Source organism: Dasypus novemcinctus, chromosome 7 (assembly GCF_030445035.2).
Source record: "Dasypus novemcinctus isolate mDasNov1 chromosome 7, mDasNov1.1.hap2, whole genome shotgun sequence".
In the NCBI taxonomy this organism is placed as follows: Eukaryota; Metazoa; Chordata; class Mammalia; order Cingulata; family Dasypodidae; genus Dasypus; species Dasypus novemcinctus.
Window position 1 is genome coordinate 100,865,762 of NC_080679.1, and position 20,993 is coordinate 100,886,754.

The 20,993-nt window shown below is 36.1% G+C and overlaps 1 protein-coding gene across 2 annotated transcripts in view; it reads right to left on the minus strand.

Moving 5' to 3' along the window:
* The window catches only part of EPC2 (enhancer of polycomb homolog 2), a 164,993-nt gene that overhangs the window by 59,432 nt on the left and 84,568 nt on the right, over positions 1-20,993 (minus strand). The window contains exon 3 of one of the 2 annotated variants that reach the window (XM_071216440.1): positions 847-6,567. The exons of the other annotated variant lie outside the window; for it this stretch is intronic. The gene's annotated coding sequence lies outside the window, so the exon portion shown is untranslated. The remainder of the gene's footprint in view (positions 1-846; positions 6,568-20,993) is intronic. 2 annotated transcript variants of the gene reach the window in all.

Genomic DNA, 20,993 nt, shown 5'->3' on the forward strand with positions numbered 1-20,993 from the left:
TTATCTATTTTTCCTTTTGTTGCTTTGGGTTTAAGGTCCTAGAAAGTACAACCTACCACAAGATTTTTAAGATGTATCCCTATATTTTTTAATAGTAGTTTTATGGTCCTGCTTTTATATTTAGGTCTTTGATCCATTTTGAGTTGATTCTTGTATAAGGAGGGAGATGTGAGTACTCTTTTGTTCTTTTGGTTATAGTTATCCAGTTCTCCCAGCACAATTTGTTGAAGTGACTGTTTTGTTCTAGTAACACGGATTTGGTAGGTTTGTCAAAAAACAGTTGGCTGTAGAAATAAGAGTTAATTTCTGGACTCTCAATTTTATTCCACCGATCAATCCTACTTCACTCTTAAAACACCAATAAATGACACAGCATATTCAACTAAATTTAATGTTAAGAACTAAAATCCATAAAATTACTAGAGAAAAACACAGGTAAAAAATTTTGTATAGGCAGATTCAAACTCAGAAGCTATAAAACTGATTAAAAATTCATTATTTATTTATGAAAAATATAACAAGGGGCTGATTTTCTTAACAATTTCTTATAAATAAGAAAAACCCAATAACTCAACAGAAAAATTGCCAAAAGAACTGAATTTTAGTGGAGAAATACCAACTTTTAAACATGAAAAAAAATTGTTTAACTTATCAATAAATGCAATAACAAGATAATATGTTTCACCCATCAGATTGACAAAGATCAAAAACCTGCTTACACTCTTTTGCAATGAATGAGGGAAGGAAGCCCTCTCAATTACAAAGAGGAGGAGATTATAAAGTAATATTTAGTTCAACTAAAAACAGGGAAGCGGGTATAGCTCAACAGATAGAGCTTCTGCCTACCTTATAGGAGGTCCAGGGTTCGATACCCAGGGCCTCCTGGCCTCTGTGGCGAGCTGGCCCATGTGGAGTGCTGCTGCACGCAAAGAGTGTCACCCCGCAGAGAAGCGCACCCCAGGCAGGAGAGCAGATCACCCAGGAGTGGTGCCGCCCACAAAGAGAGCTGACACAGCGAGATGACATTACAGGACGCAGTGAACTAGGGAATCGAGGTGGGCAAGAGAATGATCACCTCTCTTCCACTCCAGAAGGTCCCAGGATGGGTTCCTGGAACCATCTAATAAGAATACAGCAGACATGGAAGAACACACAATAAATGGACAGAGAGAGCAGACAATGGAGGGTGAGAGAGGGGGGAGAAATAATAAGAAAAATACATGATCCTTGACTTGGCAATTTTATTTCTAGGTATCCTATAGGTAGATTTACATAGAGCTAAAATATTAGTTATGATACTGTTTGAAGTAAAAAACTATTAAACAAACAAGGGGATTAGTTAATGAAACATTCACTGAATACACTGAAACTCTGAAAAATAATGACATTCAACTACACAATAAAACTTCCCTTTAAGAATATTAAGTATATTCAGAACTGTATATATACCTTAGTGTTTATAAAAGGGCGAGGATATAGATATAAATATACATATGGATGTCAATGCACGTAATATTTTTGACGAATACACAAGAAACTGGTAGTAGTTCTCCATTTCAGGGTAGAAAGGTTGCAGGGACACGGTTCAAGGACAGTGGAGAGAATAAAAATTTTTTCTTTGTTCATTTTTCTATTGCTTGACATTTTAAGCATGTGCATGTATTAATTCTTAAAACAAAAAGGAGAAATAATGATAGATTTAAAATATTTAAAAGCAAAAATAATTAATTATAAACCAAATGACTGTATCTCACAAATCTGTTATCTGGGATTGACTTTTAAAAATTACACAACAACCAGCAAGATGGCGGCAGAGTAAGGAGCTTCTAGAGTCAGCTCCTGCTACAGCGTAGTTAGTAAACACCTGGAGCTCTCTGGAGCTAGCTGAAGCATCCTGCAATGTCTCTGAAGGAGTGGAAGAAGGAAACTGCCCATCTGCAGAGAAGACTCGTAAGTAGAGCGCTCCACGCTCTGGAGGCCAGTGCCCATCCTCCACTGGAGGCACAAACCGCCTCAGGAGCTGTTCCCGGGCTGGAATTGAAAGCTCCACTTCCCCAAAACGGGGGAGGAAGAGATGGTTGGGCATCAATTTCAGTTATTGATGAGGAAATTCAGCATGCTACAGTATAATCCTGGAAACAGCTAAAGTTTGAGTCTGTCCAGGTCAGAAAGAGGCCGGTAGTTGCCATCTTAACTCTGCGCCTGGCATGAGGGGAAGCGGGGCGGACTGAGAATCCCAGTGCTGGCGGAGACCGCCTTCTTCCCATCCAGATCCTATTGCAGGTCTAGCCTAGGCCCTAGTGCCACCTCCAGCAGGGAGGAAGCTGTGGGGATCTGCGCCAGCCTCTCCAGGAAATCGCCAGCCAAGCCGCAGAGGCCGGTGATTGTCCTACTCTGGTGGAACAAGCCGCCCCAGGAGCTGTTCTGTGATGGGAATTGGAAGCTCCATTTCCCTGAAATAGGGAAGGAGGAGATGGTTGGCTGCCGATTTCGGCCACTGAATGGGAGACTTGGCTGGCTAAGAGGACCCTGGGAACAGGGGGATGTGAACCAGCCAAAGTGAGAAATTGGCTAATAGCCACCATTCTGACTCTGCCCCCAGACTAAGGGGAAGCGGGGATGATTGAAATTCTGTGTTGGCAGGAACCAATTTCTTTCACCCAGATCAGCCTGCAGCCTGCCTATATAGGTAACTGCAGGTAACTTTGGTTGGCATAAAATGAAAATCAGAAGTCTACCAGGGCAACTGCAGTCATCTTGGACCCGCAATGCATAGGCTGCTGCCCACATCTCTGCCCCAGGCAAAGGAGAAAGGGACGTGAAGCTTCATCAGTCTCTCTGGGCAACTACAGTCTAAGCCATATAGCTGACCATGTCCCTAACCCTGGCAAAGGAGAAAGTTGGAAGAAGCTTCATTGGTCCCTAGTGCAATGAGGGGAGCTTGAGCCTCCACAGCTTACAGCACCAACTACATGCTTGGCTCCAAAAGCACAATCAGCAAGGGAGAAACGATAGGAAGCCCTAAACTAAAGAGAAAAACTGCACCCAAAATAAATACTCTAGTAAACCAGATGCCAAGACACCAAAAAAAATTACAATCCACACCAAGAAATAAGAAGCTATGGCCCAGTTAAAGGAACAAGCCTCCAGATAACATAAAGGAGTTGAGACAACTAATTACAGATGTTCAAACAAATCTCCTTAATAAATTCAATGAGATGGCTAAAGAAATTAAGATGACACTGGATGAGCACAAAGAAGAATTTGAAAGCAGACATAGAAAAAGAGCAGATATTATGGGAATGAAAGGTGCAATCAATGAAATTTAAAAAATAATGGAATCATATAAAAGCAGATTTGAGGAGGCAGAAGAATGGATTGGTGAGCTTGAAGAAAATGGCCTCTGAAAGTGAACATACAAAAGAACAGATGAAGAAAAGAATGGAAACAATTGAACAAGGTCTCAGGGAACTAAATGACAGCAAAAGGCATGCAAACATACATATCATGGGTGTCCCAGAAGGAGAAGAGAAGGGAAAAGGGCAGAAGGAATATTTGAAGAAATAATGGTAGAAAGTTTCCCAACTCTATTGAAGGACACAGATATCCCTGCCCAAGAAGCACAATGTACTCCCATCTGAAAAAATCCAAATAGACCAACTCCAAGACACATACTCATCAGAGAGAATTCTGAGAGCAGCAAGAGAAAAGCAACGCATAACATATAAGGGATATCCAATAAGATTAAGTGCTGATTTCTCACCAGAAACCATGGAGACAAGAAGACAGTGCTCTGATATATTTAAGATCCTACAAGAGAAAAACTTCCAGCCAAGAATCTTATATCCAGCAAGACTGTCTTTCAAAAATGGGGGGGTGGGGAATTAGAATATTCACAGATAAACAGAAACAGAGAATTTCTAAGCAAGAGACCAGATTTTCAGGAACTACTAAAGGGTGTGCTAGAGCCTGAAAAGAAAAGACAGGAGAAAGGGGCCTGGAAGAGAGTTTAGAAATGATGATTATATCAATAAAAGTAACTAAAATTGTTGAAAGAGTGGTGAAAATAAAATATGACAGATAAAACTCAATTAGTCAGGAATAAACTTAACCAATGATGTAAAGCACTTGTATTCAGAAAACTGCAATCAATGTCAAAACAAATTAAAAAAGCCTAAATAACTGGAAGAACATTCCATGCTCATGGACTGGAATACGAAATATCATTAAGATGTCAATTCTACTCAAACTGATATACAGATTTAATGCAATTCCGATAAAAATTCCACCAGCATTAAAGAAAAAATTGAAAACACTATCATTAAATTTATTTGGAAGGATAAGGAGTCCTGAATAGCCAGAAACATCATAAAAAGGAAAAGTAAACCATTATCTCCAGACTTTAAATTGTAACACCTACCTATAGTGGTAAAAACAACATGGTACTAGCCTAAAGACAGACACATAGACCAGTGGAACCAAATTTATGGTTCAGAAACAGACCCTCACAGGTATGGTCAAGAGATTTTTGACCATCCTGTCACACTCACACAGCTCAGGCAGAACAATCCATTCAACAAATGGTGCTGAAAAAACTGGACGTGCATAGCTCAAAGAAGGAAAGAGGATCCCTACCTCACACCTTATCCAAAAGTTAACTCAAAATGGATAAAAAAACTAAAAATAAAAGAATCATAAAACTTCTAGAAGAAATTATTGGAAAATATCTTCAAGACCTGGTGGTAGGTGGTGGATTCTTAAAGGAGGTAAGAGAAGGACTGAGTGGACTACTGATGTTTAATGTATGTGGAAATTTTAATTAGCTTTACTGTAAAATTGTGGAAATGTATAGAGTGGATGGTTACGCACAGTAACAGCTAGTTTATAAATGGGGATGTGACTGAAAATGGTAGTCTAGTTATGTAAATAGCAATTTACAATGCATGAGAATAATCTAGGAACTGGACAGCACAGTAAACCAAGAGGTGGATGAGAATTGTGGTTGATGTTACAGATGCGAGTGTCCTTTGATAGCTAGAAGAAATGTATATCACTAATGTAGGGTGATGGGATGTGGACAAGCATGGGAAAAATACAGCTGGAGTGACCTATGGACTGTGGTTAGTAGTAATAACATTCTTGCATCTATGCAAAAGATGTACTGTGCTGATACTGAGGCAGTATAGAAAATGTGAGCCAAATGTACACCATGGACATGGTAACAATCAGATGTTATTATTTTATCTGTAGCAAATGACACACCACATAGTAGTGTGTTCATAGAGGGGTGTTGTTTGGGAATTCTGCACATGTGCATGATTGTTTTGTAAGTTTACAACTTCTGTCATAAAAAATATATATTTAAAAAAGTAATAATAGGGTGGTTTGGGGGAAAAACACACCAAATGTAAGAAAAGGACTACGATCAGTAGTAAGATTTTGACAGTGTTCTTTCATAGTTTGTAACAAACATCTCATGACAATGCAAGGTTTTGGTGGAGGGCTGATGTATGGGATCTATATGATGCTATGCATGTGTGCTTTGTAAGTTCACTACTTTTACTATACACTTAATTGTTTATATGTGTTCATATATAAATGATAGAATGATAATAACAATCGTATTGGTTAGGGGAAAACTACTTTGTTTAGTAGTAATATTTTGACAATGCTCTTTAATCATTAGTTAAAAAGGTTTAAAAACAATGCAAGTTATTGGTGATAGGGTGAGATGTTATATATGTTTGTTTGATGGTATATATGTTTGTTTTGTAAGTTCACAGCTATTATACACTTAGTGTTTATATATGAGTGATATATTTCAATAAATTTAAAAATATATATATACAACAGGGAGCAGGTATGGCTCAAGCAGTTGAGCATTTGCTTCCTGTGTGGGAGGTCCTGGGTTTGATTCCCAGGCCTCCTAAAAAGAAAACAAAACAAAAAACAAAGAGCGAGGAAATGAAAAAACCAACTCAGGGGAGCCAATGTGGCTCAGTGGTTGAGTGCTGGCTTCCTATACACGAGGTCCTGGGTTCGACTTCTGGCCCTGGCCCCTCAAAAAAAAAAAACAAAAAACAAAGAAAAAAATTTATACAACAAGAACAAAAATAGTGGTAACTGACACTTACAAACATACATAGCATTAACTATGGGCCAGGCCATGGTCAAAGTGCTTTATATATACTACACACAAATTTAACTGTCAAAGTCACACTGTGTGGCAGGTAGTATTTTATCTCCCAATGAATTTTATGTAATTTAACATTTTTATTGTATATAACTTATACCATAAAATACACAATAAAGTTAATAAATCAGAGAGGTGTGATACTTATGGGTGAACTACTCACACAGATTTTGTAAGCATAATTCATTTAAAATATTATTGAAAATAAAATTTACTTATCTTTATGTATTGCTTTTATTACATGATGAATCAATAATTCAAAAGTATGCTTTAAAAAAGTCAATCCACTCTGCCTCAAACTCAAGAACATATGGATCCCATAAACTATATGGATTTCTAAAATTTACTCTTCCTTCCAGAAAAGGTTGCTGTATCTGTAAAACACATGTAAACAATAGTATGACAATCTGCCTTTAGTCCACAGACTAAAAACACATAGTACTCTAACTTTTCTGATACTACCATTTCTCTTTTCATTTGAGAACTATATAAGAATATTAATTTAAGTATTCTGTTGCCTCCAAACTCCTATAGTGTTTTACCTCACTTCTTTTTACTTCATATTATATTATCTACTCTACCAGACAAAAAGACAAATTCCTTTAAAAGGGGAGATTACTTTAGTCATACTTATCTATTCACTGTACAATACAAAGAAGAGAGAGGATACTACAAGCTGTTAAATAAAAATAGCAGTTAAAAAAAAAAAAACAAATATAGGAAGAGATTCTCCTAAACTACAAACAAAAGAAAATGTTCTGTAAATTTATTAGTACGTGATTTTTGGAAACCCAGAAAGCCTTTAACTATTAACAATTTTTTTTTTTTTTTTTTTTTTTTTTTTTTACAAATAGTGGGTTAGTTTTATAGGCCAGTTCACCAAACAAATGGGAGAGGGGGGGAGAAGAAGAGAAGGGAAAGGCAAGCAGGAGAATGAACATTTCTTGATGTACTTCATCAACAGAATTAATATATGAACAAGGTTAATAAGAACATGTATCTCTATGTGTATATAGAAGACTCCCTATAGGGAAGTTAACTAAGCAGTAAGCAATAAAAGAAAAATGAGGGAACTTAAGAGTGTGGATGATCACTATAGGAAAGAAAAGGGAAGTAGGAAGGAAAGTTGATTAGAAAGTTCCCTGAACTAGCCTTCAGGTGGCCAGTCTTGCTCAGGAAAAACTTGGTTGCTCTCGGTTAGGAAAGCAACAGCTTCTGTGTAGGTAGGGACCTGGGTATAACCTACTATTTAAATAAATAAGGCATTCACAAATTGGCTGGCTAAAGGTTATATACAGAGTTGGAAATTAGCTAGCAAAGCAGACATTACTTCTAGTTGAAAGAACCCTTCACTATGCCTTAAATTCCCTTTTACTTGGCCACCTAATAGGCAGATGTAGGAGAAGAAATAATAGAAGAAAATTCCCAAGAATTGAAACATGGCAAGACATTTTCAGATTAAAAAGGACCTACCAAGCATGGTGCAAAATGAGTGATGTGCAATTCAATGCTACACATTATACATAGGTCAGTTATAGGGTCTTTGATATTACATCTATTACATATTGTACATTAAGGACAACATTTATTCCCCACACTTCCACTATACTCTCCAGGAGGGAAGAGTAAAGGAAGAATATTTCTTCAGTTTCTTCCCATCCCTTCTCACTTCTTCCTCGGCCAAAGAAGGAGCTACTTAAAACTGACTGGTGAACTTGAGAGGAGGGTCTAATTGGTCCAATACCTTACAGGCGCACGTTCTCTCTTGGATTTTCCTTCCTCTGGAAGCTGCATTCTGATCTGTCTTCCTCCATGTGGTAAACCAGTAGCGGGTAATTTTGTCTAATTCTGGGGTTATTAGGAAGTTCATTACGTCATATAGCTATGCCTCACCTTTTAATACTATTTCTATTAGTTACAAACATGAAATTTTAATTAGTTCCAAACAGAAAAGGAAAAGAAATGTTATGTATTGCTCTCCTAAAGTCCCAGCATTGTAGACTACACTCAATAACTTATTTTATAAGTGGCTACGTGTTTTGACTACAGAATATTCTACTTTTTCTACTTTAGTCTCCATTCTAAGGCTCCTAAGACACACATGCTCAATATCCAGATTTTATTTCACTCACCTTCTTTTCTCTGCTTATTTATAGAACTAGACTGAAATAAGCACATGTGGCATAAGTACTATCTAACAGAATCAAAAGATTCTTTAAATTCAAGGTTTTGTAACTAAAAACAAAAAGTCTAGTATTTTCCCTACTGTAATTCTTCAAATTTACAAGTCTTCACATTAAGTCCCTCTTTGTATTTACAGATGTTAGTCACTGTGCTGGTTTGAAGTTCCGTACCCAAGAAAAAGATATTCTTAAACTTAACCCATTCTTGTGGGTGTAAACCGATTGTAAGTGGGACCTTTTGATGATGTTATTTCAGTTAAGGTACGGTCCAAATCAAGATGGGTCTTAATCCTACTACTGGAGTCCTTTACTAGCAGAATGAAATTCAGACACACAGAGAGAAAGTCAAAGGAAGCAAGATACTGAAGGTCAATGGAACCCAGAAGAGAAGGGAGAGGCCAGGAGAAGTCATCATGTGCACTGCCATGTGACAGAGAAGCCTAAGACCAACATTTCCCAACAGCCAGTTGTAGAATGCCAGTCTTCAGGGATAAAGCATTGCCTTGATGCTGCTTTGATTTTGGACTTTTTCCAAGTCTCAAAATCATGAGCTAATAAGTTCCCATTTTTTAAGCCAATACATTGCATGGTATTTGCTTGAGTGGTCAAGAAAACTAAAACAATTACTATTAGATCTGCCTGTCCCTGGACCCTGCTCAGCCATGTGTGAACACATGACATTCCATCTCACTGTACCAAGGATGAACTGACTCTTGAACAAAAAACCAGAGGTGATCGATTAGTGACCTAACAAAGTGGTTTACTCCTAAGCATATCACTGGGATTAATCACATTCACAATGTTGTGCTACCGTCCATTACCAAAACTTTCCTATCACCCAAAACCAGAAACTCTGTACTCTACTTTCTGTTTCTCTGAATTTGCACATTATAGCGTATATAAGTGGAATCATACAGTACCTGTCCTTTGACTTATTTTACTCAACATGATGTCTTCAAAGTTAATCCATGTTGTAACATGTATCAGAACTTCATTTCTTTTTATGGCTTAATAATATTCCATTGTCTGTATAAATCAGTCTGTTTATCCAGTCATATTTATTCTCTAATTTACTTTGATCTTAATTTTTTCCCTATGTGAATAATCAAACATATATATCAAGTATTTCCAACCTTTCCCATTGATTCGTAATACCTCTTTGGTCACATACCAGATTTTCATATATGTGTGAGTGTATATCTGGCTCTTTTTTTTTTTGTTGCTCCATTGGTCTATTTATTGATCTTTGAATATCTCTAACTATAAAATTTTAAGAAAGGGTTAGCTCAAAGAAGGAAGGAAAAGGACAAAGGGGACAGAAATAGCCAACTTCCTTGAATATACCTTGTATTATAGATATGACTTTTGGAATAATGTAAATATTTTACATAATACAAAACAAAATTTTGAAAATAAATCTCTAAAAATAAAATGGAACCAATAAACCTAATTGTTATTTTGGGTTCTATTCCAAATATCTTTAAAATATAGTAAAGTGACTATCCATATCCAGTGGGAGCCACCCTAAGGACCAAAGCAAAAACAAACCAACCTCCCCCACCAAACAAACATAGCTCAAAACAACCCTTAAACTGTTTTCAGTAGTGATATTGTTGTTGGTTTACGTGTTGGCATTATTATTCTGAGAAAGTTGTATATATCATATGGGATGAAACTTATGGCAATTCTGAGTATGTCATTGAGAACTAATGTATTAGTTAAGGAAGTAAGTTGTAAGTGTATAAGTTTAAGTAAAACTCTGTTGTCCTGAATTTGAGTAAGAAATATCAGCAAAAATCCATGATGTATTTTATCTTTTAAAATTTATTTATATACTTCCCAGTTCAGGTCCACTAAAAAGCCTAGAAACAATGGACAATCCAGCAGCAATGAATACTCCTAGGTCCAGACCAAAGTCTCTAAATACAATTCCTCACTAAAAGGAACCTGGGCTTCCTAAAGAAATGGTTCACATCTGAGTCAGGAAATGTATAAGTTCAGCCTAGAACATTCTGGCATTCTTGCTTCTGGGTATGACATGTCATGTCAAAACGACTTGGGAGCTAACCTGAATAGGTTTCTTAGTTCAAAAACAGGTGAATATAAATACAGATAAAAAAATGCAATGGACAGAAGTGCAACAAAAATAAGTGTAAATCTGTAATTTATAATGATTCTAAAGCAAAACAAATCTTGGTGGGTACTAAGAAATTAGGGAGTAAATAAATTTTGATCTTTTCTCCTTATGTAACGTTGTCAACCACTGATGATCATTGTCTTCGCCTATTAATTCATTAAGGGTTGCAAAATAGCAATATTCTATCATTCTTTCTTCATTTCTTTAGCTAGAATACTTACATAAAAAGAAACTCTCCCTGCCCCCAACTATTTGAGACCCTGAGGTACAGTTCATAGAAAAGGCAGGATAGAAGTATAGTCATTTCTACTTATAGTTTGACTTCCTAAAATAAATAAATAAAAATAAAATCCATGTATGCAAAGTTGAGCAACAACAGTAAATGGGCTTGTGGAAAAAACAGGTACTTTAAACCTATGTAACAAAAACAGAATAATAAAAGCCATGTAACTTTGTTACCAGGTACAAACAAGCCATAAGGGTATCTTAGATAGACATGGAAGCCACCCAGTGTGGGTGGCTATTACCTCAGGTGATACTAAAATTGCACAAAAATAATAGAATGGAATTACTAGTTTGTGAACATTGAGATATAGATGGAAATGGAACTATGTGTTGGTGCTCCTTGGGTCACTGTTAAAGTAGGCACGGGAGGAAATGCAACCTGCCACTTGCCAAGAGCTATGCAAGGCTGGGGAGCATCTCTCTGAGAAAGAAACCGTAGGTACCACCACTCATTTTTAATTTTCTTAAAATAGAGTCGAAAGGGCTGTTTTGTGTGGAGTAGCCAAACTGAAGCCTTTCTCCCTTCATACAGAAAATTTTAATTTTTCTCCCACTATTCCAGGCCCCCTTGGTTAGGGAAAACCATAAAAGAACCAAGACAAATTTCATGTAGTACTGACATCATTCCCTCTTTTACCAATGGCCAAGCTAACTGGTATTAGAGAAACAGGTGGAGCATAACAAAATGTACAAGAAACCTGAATTACTGAGGCCAAAAGGAATAATTTACCTCAATCGCCTGTCCTGTTATTATTTTTCTTATAAGATCCTAAATAACCCAAATTCTTTATGCCGTTACTCTTTTTCTCAATAATTAAATGAAGTATTATTTATAAATCTTACCAATCAATAGATGAATAAAATTAGGTAAATATATATAAAGGTATTTCACAGATTATCATTTACATAATCAAACATTATTTTCATGCACAATTTGTATCCAAAGGGTTCTATTCCATAATTTCCTAATCTTATCTTGATATTTTGTCAAAAATAAGATATTTAGTACTGTCTAAAAATAATACTTATCTCCTACATGTATCAAAGGAATATAGAATAAATCAAAAGACGTCTTTAAAACATACTAAATGCCTGGCTCAGTGCTAATTCAATGTATTAAGTGCCTACTTAATGGAAAAGGTACAGAGCTAGATACAGTAATGAAAAAATCAATCTCTGCCCTGGAGGCCCTCTAGTTCCTCACTTGGATGACCACACGCTTACTTCTAAAACCCACCTGGACAGGGAAAGAGTGAGTACCCATACACAAACACAAACACACATACTCCTTTTGGTCACTGGGTTTACAGCACTCTTTTTCACCTCCCAACAAAGTGTTATACTGTACCTTTTGAATTACTTGACTGTATTCCATTCATTTAGGTTTCTTCTGTCCCAGTCATCTAGGCCACCCTTCTTTTGGTTATTTGCAGGAAAGAGGTTAACTTGATACATATTTCTCAATTTTAGTTCTTGGAAGGGACTTATACCACTGCTCTCTTTCTTGGGGAGAGTTCCATCAGGGCAAGCTTCTTGAGAGCATCCCTTCAAGGCCTGACCAGTGTGGCCAAGTAGCCAGGCAGATAGCTATGTGGTAAAGAACAAGGAGTGGGAGTTCCATTTATGGAAGATCAAGACTCAGAGAGGCAAACCCTTCTCCCTCCCATTTTAACTCATTTAATAAAGCTGTCTATTGTACAAAAAACAATAAAAAAGAAACTATAACAGTCAACATGATAGAAATTATTTAATATCATAAAAAAAGTTACAAAACAAGACACAAAGGCTGGCAGATCTAACATGGATACTTCTGATGAAAGAGGACAGACAATTCTATTGGTTGACAGTTGTTTCTTCTTTACCAAGTCAAAATCTGCCTAATATACTTTATTCTCTCACATCTTGTTTTAGTTTGCCAGAGCTGTTATGAGAAATACCATAAAACAGGATGGCCTAAATAACAAGCATTTATTGTCTTGCAGTTTTGAAGGCTAGAAGTCTAAAACCAAGATTTCAGCAAAGCCATGCCTTCTGGTGTTGGTAGTGTTCTGGTGATGGTAGTCCTTCATCACATGATGATCTCTCTATTTTCTCTAGCTTCTGGCTTCCAATTCTTCTGACTGCATCCAAATTTCTTCTCTAAGATCTCCAGGCATACATATTAAGGCCCACTCCACTCTGATTAAATTGGGCCACACTTTAGCTAGTAACAATATCTTCAAAAGGTCCTTTTAGAAATGGGTTCACACACACAGGAACACAGATTAAGACTTGAACATGTCTTTTGTGGGGGTAAATGATTCAATCCCTAACATACCTCTTTTCAACAACCACGCTTAGTTTGACATTAAGAAGAAAAGTTTTCACGTAAAAATTCACTCATCCACGTACACTGTCCCTTCCCCATTTGAAACAGCAACACATTGGAAGCAAAAAGCGATTTAAAACAGTTTCAAACTGGATAAAGTGATATGAAAAAGAGAATGTAAATTTCTGATTTTAAATGTTTTTTTTTAATCATCAAAATTACTCAATTTGCATAAGCAGCTTTTTTTTTTTTTGGTTATTTAAAGCTACAAGTCTTCTGGAGAACAATCAAATAAAGAGGTTGTAGACAATAAAGTCAGTGAGAATCAAACAACATTTACTACTATACTTTCAGAGTCTTTTCCTTACAAGCTGATGTTTTATAGTAGTTAAGGTCTATAATGGGGAGAGAATGTCCAGAAATAAGGACTCCTGAGTCTTAAAAAAAATTCTTAATCTACATGCATCTTGTTAGGAGGAAGACTAGAATAAATATGCTGGGAGATCCAGGCTCCAACAAGCTTTACCCAAATTGCATAGTACTTACTCTTTTTTTTCAAATGGTGAGCAAAATCTTAAAAATTAATAATTCCTAAGGGTGGCCACTGATCAGAATCTAGATGTTCAATTAATCGCATAATTCCATTTCTTCATGTTTTGGTGAAAAACCACCAGATGTGGGGGGAAATTAAACCACATTTAATATGGTAACTCAAGCAATATTATATTATTATAAAGTTAAAAATCTCAGTGTCATATATAAAATTTGGATTATCATTTTTAGTAAGTTTTTCCTTATTCCTAGAGTCCATTTTGAATGTTTCCCCTCTCTTTCAAATCCCTCTCCTTATACTCCCATTATTTCTTTATAAAATACTACTACTGGGATCATATTAAAAAAATAAAACAAAAACACAAGTTATGGTGAAGATGAAAAATATTTATTAATTTACAAATAATCAAAAGTTATATAATTTAGACCTGGAAATACCTTATGGATCAAAAAACAAAGAGCTTTCAGATTCTTGAGTCATTGAGCTTGCTCAGAACTTTTCCCATTATGCCATTATTACCACAGTATTGAAAAATTCAGTGACTCTGAACTTATTTAACATTAAGTAGCCAAAGGTGACAAAAAAAGATACATATGAAATAAAAGAAATAATTAAGAGTTGAATAAAGAGCTATAAAAAAGACCTACGATATACCTGGTACATTAGGCACTAAAGGATTTGCTAAAAAGAAAAAAGAAAGAAAGAAAAGGAAAATAAATGTTGGGAGAGGATGAGGAGAAATTCGAATTCTAATGCATTGCGGGTGGGAATGTAAAATGGTGTACCCACTGTGGAAAGCCATATCGCAGATCTCAAAAAGTTAAATATAGAATTACCAAATAACCTGGATACTTCACTTGTAGGTATATAACCAAAGAACAGGTCTCAAATAGACACGTCTACACTAATGTTTATAGCAATGTTAGTCACAATAGCCAAAGGTAGAAACAAGCCAAGTGACCATCTACCCATAAATGGATAAACCAAATATGCTATATACATACAATGGAACATTATTTGGCACAAGAAAGAATAATTGATGAGATGTGGTGCAACATCAAAGAACCTTAAAAACATTATATTTAGTGAAATAAACAAAGCACATAAGCACAAAAATTGTATGATGTCACTTAGAAGAGATGACTAGAGATAGCAAATTGAAAGCATAGAAAGAGATAGAAAGCAGTCAGAGGTTATAGAGGTTATGCGGTTGGGGTGGAGTGGGAGGAAAGAGAGTGCTTGTTTGTAAATGATTTTAAAAAATAGGAGTGTGACTCAATTGGTAAATGGGGGACAGGGATGCAAATCCAGAGCAGGGGCACTTACAACTGGGCTATATATACTCTACCTAGCCTGGGAGAAAGAGAAACAGAGAAGAAGGAAAATGAAGCGGGGGGAATCCTTGTAGGGTAAAAAAAAAAGACATTTAGTTGAAAGATGGTTTAAAAGAAGGTAAGACTTAAAATAGACAGATGGTAGGATAATATGAAGTAGCAGTGGGAGAGTTGAGAAGTAAAAAGGAAAATATAAAAATAATGCTATGAAAGTAGACAAGATAGAACTTACTGAATTATTAGTTGTAGAGAATGAAGGAGTGAAATGTTGGACAACTCTGAATCATAGGTTAAGCAATTAGGTAGATTATGCTGTCATTAGCCAGGACAGATAGTAAAAAAAAAAAAAAAAAAAGGGGGGGGGATAGAATCAAGGAATATGCATTGTAATAAGCACCCAGGTAATTCTGAAGCTAGTGGTTCAAGGCCCATACTTTGAAAACTATTCTCATATGTCACAGATAAAACCTGAATGAGAAAGTAGATAAAAGGGCATTCCAGACAAAAAAACTGCAGGAACAAAAATAGGAAAGCAGGAAAGATGTGCTTAACTACAAGGGATATAAATTATCAATCAAGAGAATGGAAAGGAGGCTATATGATCCAAACCAACCTTCTATCAGTAGAAAAAAGATTCAGAACAATTAAGTTCAATGAAGTTGTATGCACACACATAAAATGTATATTATTTTCTGATAAAGCAGAGTTGAACAGTTTGAACAAGGCTAGCATCAACAATGCTACTGCATGGAGCAGATGTGGCTCAAGTGGTTGAGCGCCCACCTCCCACATGGGAGGTACTGGGTTCAGTTCCCAATGCCTACTGAAAATAGAAAAACAAAAAAGCAAAACAAATGAAAAAAGACCAACTCAGGGGAGCTGATGTGGCTCAGAGGTTGAGCGCCAGCTTCCCACATACAAGGTCCCAGGTTCAATCCCTGGCCCTGAGAACCTTAAAAACAAACAAAATAAAAACAAATAAATAAACAAAAAAATACCACACAAAAAACAATGCTATTGACTAGTCTCAGTTAAATCGAACTTAGTATATACTAAAATGGGATCTGACTAGGCAGACCTATGAATTAACAAGTAATCTGAATGAAATAACATCTTCCCAAGATCCCATACACTTCTTAACCTAAAGGAGTTTGAGGAATCAGACAAATATGAAAAAGTTTTCCTTAATACAAGAATCATACCATTAAACCAGTGTTTCTTAAATTGTAGTGTTTACCAGAATTACTTGGAGGGCTTGTTAAAACACAGATTACTAGGCCTGACCCCCAAAGTTTCTGATTCAGTAGGTATGGGGTGGGACTTGTGAATTTGCATTTCTAACCAGTTCTCAAGTGATGCTGACTCCATTTTGAGAGTCACTACTCTAAACCCAGTCTTTGCTCTAAAATACTATACACTCCACTTGTGACTAGTATGAAGAACTTTAAATTAAAAAAAAAATTCTTGAAGTCCTCAGAGGCTTTAAATAATTTGCAAAGATAGCTAATGACAAACTAATGTATCTCAAAGTTCAAAAGCAACCCAAGCACCCTCTCCTGCTCTGCTTGGAGCTCTCCAGGGTTCTGATTTAGACTTCAAGTCTAGCAGTTCTCAATATTGTACCAAGGAGCATCAAATTTTGGTACCCAGGACTCCTGACTTTAAATTCTCCGAGCTTTCCTATAAACTTGTTGGCCAGAAATCTGGTTCAAACTGTCACACACCCACATTTTACAGATGAAGAAAGTGAGGCACAAAAGAGTTCAAAGTTGCCTTCTTCAAGGTCACAGTGATGTTACTCTATCTACTGGCAAACTTGTTCTAAAAAAGCTCCAGGTTCATACCATAGTCATGATTATTCCTAGTCTTTTTTACTGACTAGCCAACTAACAATATTTTTCTCCCACTTTGAAAAATTCATTTTTATATAAATAATAATAATTAATAACCAAAATTCATTGCAGTAACAACAACAATAAGATCCACAGGCCATGAGAATGGGTAAGTGGACTCTTCCAATGTGTCAGGTGGGTATTTTCAACATTAAAGAAGGGATAGCATATAATGGTATTAGGAAAAATAGAATTTAGTCATGATAAAAAATAATTAGGTGCATAAAAATAATGGTCCTTCTTTCTTCCTCTATTTATGCTTTTTCTTAGACTTTTCTTTCCTCTTTCAGATTCTCTCCTTGTTGTTTCCTAAAAGCCCAACAGAAAACTGTAACTGGGCAAAGCGCAGTAACAGCTCAAAGAGATAAAAATACAAATGACTTCTAAGTATATGAAAAGATGCTGAACCCATTCATAATGAAAAAGTTAAATTAAAACTATACTGACAAAAATCTGAGATGTGTGGGATTTAGTAAGTAATAATGTATCAGTGTTGGTTTCTTAGTTTTGACAAAGGTACCACAGTAATATATAACGATGACATTAGGGGAAATTGAAATTGGCTGAGAGATACAGAATCACTGACCCAGAATATTTTTTCCAACACAAGATTACTTTTAGATCAACAAAATCACAAGTGATTTTATTTTATTTTTAAGCAGGTAATGCATTCAACGATTCCAAAATTTAAAACTATATAAAAACAACCTTCATTCCAGCCACTCCCCTCTTACGAGTAATAATCTTTATTAGTTCACGTATCCTTCCTGTTATTCTCAACAAATGTAGAGTAAGAGCAAAAAGGCTTTAACTTAGTTTAACCAGCACAAATTAACTTTAAAATAATATATGTACGAGAATATAAACTCAGGGAAGTGGACTTGGCCCAGTGGTTAGGGCGTCCATCTACACATGGGAGGTCCACAGTTCAAGGCCTCCTTGACACGTGTGGAGCTGGCCCATGCGCAGTGCTGATGCGCACAAGGAGTGGCGTGCCACGCAGGGGTGCCCCCCACATAAGGGAGCCCCCCGCGCAAGGAGTGCGCCCCGCAAGGAGTGCTCTCCGTAAGGAGAGCTGCCCAGCATGAAAGAAAGTGCAGCCTGTCCAGGAATGGTGCTGCACACATGGAGAGCTGACGCAGCAAGATGACACAACAAAATGAGACACAGATTCCCATGCCGCTGACAACAGAAGTGGACAAAGAAGACTCAGCAAATAGACACATAGAACAGACAACTGGGGCAGGGAGGGGGGAAGGGGAGAGAAATAAATAATAAATAAATCTTAAAAAAAAAAAAAAAGAATATAAACTCAAACTATCTAGTACTGTAAAATAATATATCAGAGAGAAAGAACCTATCTCCATAGACTAATAAATGGTCAGGACATTGAAAAGTAAGTTAAATAGCAGTATTCTTTCAGAGTTGTTTTAATGTTAACAGAGCATTGCATGGACAAGGAAACAAACAGAATGCACATAAAATATCAGAAAGATGAGAAATAGAAGACAATGGATATGAAAAAAATTCAAATTTGTAAAACATAAATAGGGGGTGATTTTACAAATGGGACTTGTTGCTAAAGATTTCACCAAAAGTTCTTTTCAAAAGCCAGACCGCCTGGGAATATAAATGACCTGATTTAAAAACAAAAACATTAATCTGAACAAAAGCATGAGGAAACATCAGGCAAACCTAAACTGAGGAACATTCTACAAAATAAATGGCATGTACTCTGTAAAAATATCAGTGGCATGAAGCACAAAAAGACTTTAGAATAGTCTAAAGAGACATGACAACTGAATGTAATGGGAATACATACAATCTGGAATGTTCCTCTGTTATATAAAGTACATTACTGGGACAATTATTATAAATCTGAATGAGGTCAATGGGTTAAATATTTGTATTATATCACTGATATAATATTTCCTGGGCTGGTAACTGTGCTATGGTTACATAAGAATAGTTGTTTTTTAGAAAGACACACTGAAAAAGAGCATGATGTCTGCCCAATGTTCCAGAGTACAGGAAGAAAGAGGGGAAGGAATTTCCCAAGAGAAGAAAGGAGGGAGTGGGGGGAGAGAAGAGAAAATTGAGAGAGGAGAGAGAGAAAGCAAATATTGTTAAATGTTAACATTTAATGAATCATGGAGAAGAGTATACCCTAATTCTTTGTACTATTCTTAGAACTCTTCTATACACTGGAAATTAGGGAAGGATATACAGAAATTCTTTGTACTATTTTTGCAGATTTTCTATAAACTGGAAATTAGGTCACATTTTAAAAATTAAAGATATATACATATTTATATTAATTTTAAGCACAACTTTCTCAGATCAACATCTCTTGTATTCTAATATAATTCTTTTTTTTAATTTTTTAATTTTTAATTTTTATTATTTTATTTATTTCTCTCCCCTTCCCTCCTCCCTGCCCCAGTTGTCTGTTCTCTGTGTCCTTTCGCTGCATGTTCTTCTTTTTGTCTTCTTCTGTTGTTGTCAGCGGCAGGGGAATCTGTGTTTCTTTTTGTTGTGTCATCTTGCTGCATCAACTCTCCGTGTGTGTGGTGCAATTCCTGGGCAGGCTGCACTTTTCTTTCGCACTGGGCGGCTCTCCTTACGGGCACACTCCTTGCGCATGGGGCTCCCCTACGCGGGGGGCACCCCTGCATGGCATGGCACTCCTTGTGCGCGTCAGCACTGCGCGTGGGCCAGCCCACACAGGTCAAGGAGGCCCGGGTTTGAACCGCGGACCTCCCATGTGGTAGGCGGATGCCATATCCACTGGGCCAAGTCCGCTTCCCTCTAATATAATTCTAAACCAGTTCTAAAACTTATGATACTCTTAATGGAGCTGTTCATGTTAAGGTCTAAATTTTATATTCCAGAAAATTAAGTAACTCGTGAATATTTCAATATAGTTATTTTAACAATATATTCTAGGAGCTACAGGAATAGTTCCAAAGTAATCAAAAATACAAAAAAAAAAAAATTTCCTGCCCCAAGTTATTATGTCTAATAAAGTAATATAGTTAATCATGATATAGTGATTAAGCGTTTCAGGAAGAAGAGGTGAATTTACAGCTAGCTTGTCACTCATTAACTCTTCTTACACTCCTATCGCAATGATGTTCTCTTCAAAACAGTCTATCTGACATTATAATTCCACATCCTTCAGAAATGGTTCCAATGGCCAACAGTAAGACTACTGAATTCCCAATCAATATCTTGGGCCAACAGTTCCTGCTTCAAAACCTTCAATTCCTACAAATTAACTAGAGATGTTTCAAAAAAAAAATCCAAACCATTATCAATTACTACAAAGAAATTGAAATTCTTTGCAGAGGCTGGACTAAAAACTAACTTTTAATCTTCAATAATGGGCATATACATACTAGGCCAAGACAACACTGAGGAATGAAGGAAGAAATGAATGGCAATAAAATATTCTCCAATTTTTAAACTGCTGTCTTAAAAGTACTACATTTCAGAGCACATATAAAATTTACTCAGATCATTTTGCTTTCATTGAGGTGAGGAGAAACTAAAATAAGGACTTTTTCTTAAAAAGGGCTCGAACAATTCATAAATGAGTAAGCAATGATCATAATCCTCAAGAAACATATATTCTAACAGAAATAAAAATAGCATTTGAGGAACTCTTCTTTGAAAATGCCTTCAGAACAAGATTACAAATGATATAAGAAAAAAAAGTCTAAAATTTTATAGCAAAAAAAATCTCCTTTAAACCAAAATAGTATATAACTTATTGACCTACTTGCCTCAGAATGGGTTTTCCAAAATTAAAGTCCATTCTTTCAAAAGGCAAGTATTTATTACTACTGAAGACATTTCACAGTAATGTTTTAATATTCTTTGATCAACTATAACAAACGTTCCTCACCAATGCTAAATAAGTATCGACAATGGGGGGACAAATGGGAATGTTACATTTTTTACAGGACTTTATATAAACCTGTAACTTCTCTAATTTAAAAATGACAATAATTTAAAAAAACCAAAAACATTATACTAAGTGAAAGAAATCAGACACCAAGTACTACATATGGCACAATTTCATTTGTATAAAATATAAATACATCTA